The sequence below is a fragment of the Brassica oleracea genome, unplaced genomic scaffold (genome assembly GCF_000695525.1).
Source record: "Brassica oleracea var. oleracea cultivar TO1000 unplaced genomic scaffold, BOL UnpScaffold01005, whole genome shotgun sequence".
Taxonomy (NCBI): domain Eukaryota; kingdom Viridiplantae; phylum Streptophyta; class Magnoliopsida; order Brassicales; family Brassicaceae; genus Brassica; species Brassica oleracea.
In genome coordinates, this window is record NW_013617583.1 from 5717 (window position 1) to 12570 (window position 6854).

Sequence of the window (6854 nt, forward strand, 5' to 3'; positions counted from 1 at the left end):
AGATATAGAAGAGCTATTAATTATCATATTTGAAATGCCCGAAGCGTGCCAAATTCGCTTAGCATATGGACATTCAAAAAATAGATGATCCTCTGTTTCTTCAGCACTACAACAACGTCTACATTGTGCGTCTTTGAGGATATGTCTTCGTTTCAAATTGTTTCCAGTTGCTAGACTACAGGTTAAGAGCCTCCAAATGAAATGCTTCAGTTTAGGGGGAGCTTTGGTTTTCCAAATCCGTTTCTTAAGCTCCACATTACCAAGCGTTGGCAATATTTGGTTATTCTCAGGTAAATGAGATCCTAACCAGAGATCCTAACCAATAACCTGATCTGACTGTATACAGACTATCTTCATTCTATTTTCTTTGTTCTATGTGTACTCTCATTAAAAAATGAAAAATAAATAAAGAGAAGAGTGGAAAAGATTGTTGTTGTTCACTTTTTTCACTGTATATATTAGTGGAATGAGAGGAAGCATTATATAGCTTAGGAAAGATGCCAAAAACGTTTTTGGTCTTAGTGGAGATAAATACTGAATTAATTTTTGGCATTAACCACAAAATTAATCAGAAATTAAAGAGATTTTTTAGCTTGGTGACCAAGTCTCATTCTTAACAAGAATTAATGACTTTTGACCAAGTTTATTCTCTAAAAGATTTTGTTTATTTTCATAATCAAAATTTTGTTTATGTACTGATCAATTACATAAAATAAAACTTTGACATAAAAACATCGGTTGTTGGATCATCATCCATACACCCGAACCGTTATCTAAACCGAACTTAAGTCCGAATTTACATTAACTCAACTTGGTGTGTGCGCTTGGTTTAGTATAGATTCACATTTCTCTATACTTGCCTAAGGTTAGCAACCTTGTTAGACTTATCCACATTATCCATTTTGTGCTATTAAAGCAACAATCTTAGGACAAAACATTTCTCATTTCAAACAAACTCTAATTTTAACACATGTATTAAAATTGAGTTCCAACAATCCCCCACATGAATAGAAATAATTATAAACAAATAAAGACTCGATAAAAAGACTTTTGAGAGTACAAACGAAAACTCCAATGCAAATGAGTTGGTAGCATGTTTCAGTTTTGTACCAGTCATTGACAATAGATATCGGGTTTACTCGAACAGAACTTTAGTGGAAACCGAGACAACATCTATCGCACAGTTTCATTTTCTCACAAAATTAGGTTCTCTATTGTATTCATTGTGGCCATGAACTATTCTTGGTCTTCATTAGTGAACTTAGAGAATATAGCCTTACATTCATTCTCCTAGAAACGGTCTCATTTCACACTCATTAAGTGATTGACCATGAAAAGTATTGAGTAATACTCCGCTATAGAAGCTATGGAATCATTAAAATCTAATGCTTATCCTTAACAACATACAAGTAGCACTGTATAATCATCCTAGGAACTGGGTAGAAACCGAAGTCTCACAGTGCTTTTGGTGGGTTAAGTTTGACTTAGTTTTCCCCTTGAACCTATTTCTTGGGATCTCTAGTCATTTAGGTAGAGTTACTGCCAAACGTCCTCTTAATTCATAGGCTTTACACCCATTCCTTTTGATGATTTTTCAATTTGACCTCGTGACACACATTTATTAATCGAATCATTATAGGTTGTCCAACTGGATATAATCCATTGAGATTAATCCGTTTGAGATAAATTTTCTAATGGTTGTTGTCATCTTCGTAAAAGATACTAATAACCACTATACATAAAATTTAGTGTCTGATCACTAATTTTTTATCATGAAATATTTTACCAAGTTTTGAAACATTTAGTTCCTTTAGTTTATTGAAAGCTATGAACATATGTTTCAAAATTAATCTGTTTCACAGATTTAATTTAGAAAATAAAGATAAATCCGCTTGTGGACTTTTAGTTTCTAGGGATAACCAATTAATATAATTGTATCCCTCAAAATTATTGGTTCTTTTAGGATATCACAAGAAGCTCACTCTTTAGATATAGTTTTCCATTGTTTACAACATGGATTACTCATGTGATGACTTAGTATATGCACATAGGCCACCAGATTGAGCTTGAGACCAATGATTCCTACCATATCATATTTGAATCTCACAAATAGCATCCTTGCAAATGAACTTGAGACAAATGATTCCTACCAGATATGTAGTAATCTATATTACTAGAATCATATTTTGTAACCTCATGCCATAATTGTCAAACTTCCCACTAAAATATTTTTAGTTTGTTTAAGCAAATTTTTATGGTGGGATTTAAATATCAAACTATATCCATGTAGATACATTTGAAGTATATGTATTTGAAAATATGATATTAGCAAATATTCATGTCATTTTTTTTAAAGGTGATATTGCGCTTTTTGCTATGCACCTCCACATTTTAAGGTATTTATACAAATATATGCTACCTTTCCAAAGTTCATGTGGCCTCTCACCAATGAATATATTTGGTAAGACATGTTCCTCCCACATTTCATGAGATAACTCAAAATCATGCATATTTCCAGGCATCATTCATTAAGAGTTAATTTTTTTCCTTGTTTTTAAAGAAAAATCTACATCACTCTTAGGTACATCTTTAGTTTCAATATGGTCATAAGAATAAAAATTGCTCATGCCACCTAAAAATTGAGTTATATCCATCATTAATCTTATGCTTGTAGCTATAGATATTAATGTGAAGTTTGATAAATATCAGAACTTGATACAACGTATGTGGCAGACCACTATCAAACTTAATTTGGTGTGTCAACTCACTAGATTTTTAACCATTATTACCTCTATCACAACCAGTGTGAGTAAAGTGTGGACATTCAAATAAAAATCAGAATTCCAATATAACACACATGATTATATATGGTAGACCATTCCGAGGATGGGATGTCAACTCATCATATTTGTTGTCATGTTAATTATCTTTATTAGTCAATCTATAAAATGAATCAGAAATATACATATATTTGATTCAGATTACTAATATGATAAGCATACTCAACATATATGTTCAAAAGACACATAATTATATTTGTATGTTATCCAACTTTAGATGTCCAATATCACATCTTAAACAATTTGAACAATGTGAATAATTTGCAATAACAAATTAGATTAAATCTCTAGAATTGATAAAATTCTAAGATAACTAATTTTCATAAATGCAAAGCCTAGAAATTAACACAATTTTATTCTCTAGAATAAATTGCTCAAATAATTTAGAAGTTTTTCCTAAATATACCGCAAATAAATTGGGAATAATAGGCAAATGAGAACTGGTCAAAGTTATTGTTAAATAAGTAACACGTTCAGAACAAAACCAATTCAGAACTAATAACCTTTTATACCAAGTTAAAGCATTAGCAATTTAACACGTAACACCTTTTATTTATTAACTTATATTAGTTAACTAGAAGCATGCCATTTTTCAGAAATTTTTTAACTTATTCTTCACAAATTGAAGTCAATGGCGAGAACAATGCTAAGACTTAGCAAACCACTAAACTCGTGGAGACAGTTTTTTTTTTTTCTTTTTAAAGAAAAATAAAATTTCGAATGAGCCATGAAGCTTGCTTGATTGATTTTAATAAAAACCAGAATCAAACGTATCAAGAAAACATCAAAACAAAATTTTGGTTGATTCACGCATGATTTATATCCAATAAAATCAGACTAAATAAATTGAGCTTTTCACAAAGAAACCAATATCATAACAAGGCTTACGATTGATTACCTCTGAAATAAATCAAATAAATTGATTACTTCGATTATTTTCTGGTATTTTGTTGAACTGATTCAACCAAATCTATATGATGTATGATTACATCATATAGAACTCATACATCATATAGAACCTGCTCTTACAACCAAAAACAACTTCACAATTATCAGATCGGTTAGTGCATAAAAGCAAAAAAAAAAATTCTTTTTTTTGAGTTAAGATTGTAGGACCTTAATTTACAAAGGGGCACAATCTGAATAATTGTGAGATAGATTACAAGAACATTGAATAAATACAGAAATACCATGGATTAATCGAAATGGACAATGAATTTTTGCAGAGTCGAGACTTAGGAATCTCTTTCCTTAACTCAAAAAAAGCCCCATAGTGTGACGGTTGTATGGCGATTAGAGTCGTAGGATAAAACTGCATCTTTCTTCTATTCACATCACTTGAATAAGAAGTTTAGCAAACTTTTATTCTATGTGTACTCTCATTAAAAAATGAAAAATAAATAAAGAGAAGAGTGGAAGAGATTGTTTTTGTTCACTTTTTTCACCGTATATACTAGTGGAATGAGAGGAAGCATTATATAGCTTAGGAAAAATGCCAAAAACGTTTTTGGTCTTAGTGGAGATAAATACTGAAATAATTTTTGGCATCAACCACAAAATTAATCAGAAATTAAAGAGATTTTTTAGCTTGGTGACTCAAGTCCGAGTTTACATTAACTCAACTTGGTGTGCGCGCTTGGTTTAGTATAGATTCACATTTCTCTATACTTGCCTAAGGTTAGCAACCTTGTTAGACTTCTCCACATTATCCATTTTGTGCTATTAAAGCAACAATCTTAGGACAAAACATTTCTCATTCAAACAAACTCTAATTTTAACACATGTATTAAAATTGAGTTCCAACAAAGATTACTAATCAGCCTAATCGATTCTGATATGAGGATTGTCTTGACAGCATTAGATGTTGAAATTTTTTTGTCTCTTGAATTAAAAACAAATTAAACCTTATTAATTCTATGAGATTCTTATCAGTGAATAGCTTGGCAAATTGAGAATAAAATCCCCCTCGTATTCATTCTTATTGGTTGCAGTTTCCATACAGCATTAAAAATATTATTATTATTATAAAAATGACGATATCAAATCATAAATAAAATCTGAAAATCCAAATAAAAAGTTGAAATTTAAAGGATAAGCTACAGAAAAGAAAGATCCGCCAAAGTCATGAGGTTATCGATGTGATTGGGAAAACAGTCACAATTAGACGCACAGTCAGTCAATTCTTCGTAAGCGACCCATCTTGTAGTGTTCTTCTTCATGTCACGATAGAAAGCATAAAATGGTCGTCTCCTTGGTTGTTCCATATAAACAACCTCCTCATTGTCAGTCACACCGCCATGTCGTAGAAAACTGTTGTCATATGGACCATCCATCCGAGGAAGTTCAGAAAGATGTGAAAATGAATAGCGGCCTTCGGACCATTCCTGTTTCTCGGCATCTGTGAGGACCCAACGTCTGCCATTAGAACATAGCCAGGCTAATCTTCCCTCGTAGCTTGTTAGAACAGGCCCCCAACGATATTCTACTTGACCAAACACACCCTTTGGCATCTGTATTTTTTTGAATTTTTCAGACCTCACATCGAAACTCTCCAAAGTACCAATGTAACCCTTAATGTAATAATAGAGAATGCCGTTGAGACATATCCCCCCGATGATACGTTCTTCGCTGTCCCTATAACGCAGTGGAGGAGGGAGAAATTCGGTTACTCTCCATGACTCTTGATCTCCCAATGTAAAAACCCGAAGCTGTTCTCTCCGTGGATCGTGATTACCTGTCATGCACAACACTTTATATTGGTCGTCGATGGGATGTACCCAAGAAAGGTTACTAAAGGCCTCGAGAGTTTAGGGTCGGGTAAAACGACATGCTGTCTCAAGGTGGGATTCCAAATGACGACTTGGTCAAAGTCTTCAAAACAGATCAAGCCGCGGATGGAGCTCAAGACTCTACCGTGGATGATCTCCGGATCTTGTTTCGGAATCATCATCTCATACTTTTCCACTTTAGTGTAAGGCCTGTCGAGATCCTGGCGATGCGGGAGCGAGCAGAATACCCGCTTATCCTCTTTTTTCTCGACCAAGAGAAGTGATCGACTCTTTCTCACTTTCCATGTCTCTTTTCTTGGACCCTTTTCGCTTGCTTTGCATCTCTATTTCTACGTACGACTCCTATACATATGTGTATATATATATATATATATATATATATAAAATTTTCTATTAAGTTACTAAAAGTTTGTATGGTGATATCTTTGAGAATAAACTTCTTTCTTCCAGTTTTCTAACTTTACAATTTCAAAAAGAAAACAAAACAAGAAATCATCCCTTTTCTTTAGTTTTCCTCTTCCAAACGTTCAAAGTTATGGAAAACAACCAGCTAGAAACGTTCGATAATAACACCTATAAAAGAAAAAAAGAAAAAAAAGGTAAAATGAATAGTAGAATGGAAACTGTGAATAGTGAATTCTAAGAAATAGAAGTTGTAGAAACCGTAATATTGGTTCTACTTTCAAATGGAGAAGGAGAAGAAAAGGAATTAAAAAAAGAACATGACTAACATTAACATTGAGAAATTTTTTTAAGAGAATAACCATTGGAATATTTACTTCCACAACTAACCATTTTACATTATAAGAACATTGTTATTTAAAAGTACTAGGGCCGTACAAATTTAAAAATAATTAAAACAGTTATAGTGTATATTTTTATTATATAACAATATATATATTAGTTAGATTTTATACATGTTATTGTATTTGAAGACTAAATATACTTTACGTGTGTGATGTATATAATTATACTATTGTACTTTTTATTGCGTGTATTTTATGTTAGCATTTGCAGGAAAATGTAAAATAATGTTTGGGCATGGAAGAATTATATATGTTAAGATTCAATGTGTTTGATTTTTATGATTGTGTATATACTAAGAGGTTGCAGCGTATAACATATTATATATGTTGCATGAGGTTACATGGTCTTTTGATTGTATGTTTTTTATAATTCTAAATCCATAATTGGTTGGTTAAATGTGGTTTGATATATTTTGGAC

The 6854-nt window shown here is 32.0% G+C and overlaps 1 pseudogene; it reads right to left on the bottom strand.

Moving 5' to 3' along the window:
• Positions 1-4936: 4936 nt before the first annotated feature.
• LOC106320665 lies at positions 4937-5931 on the bottom strand (annotated as a pseudogene).
• Positions 5932-6854: the final 923 nt, after the last annotated feature.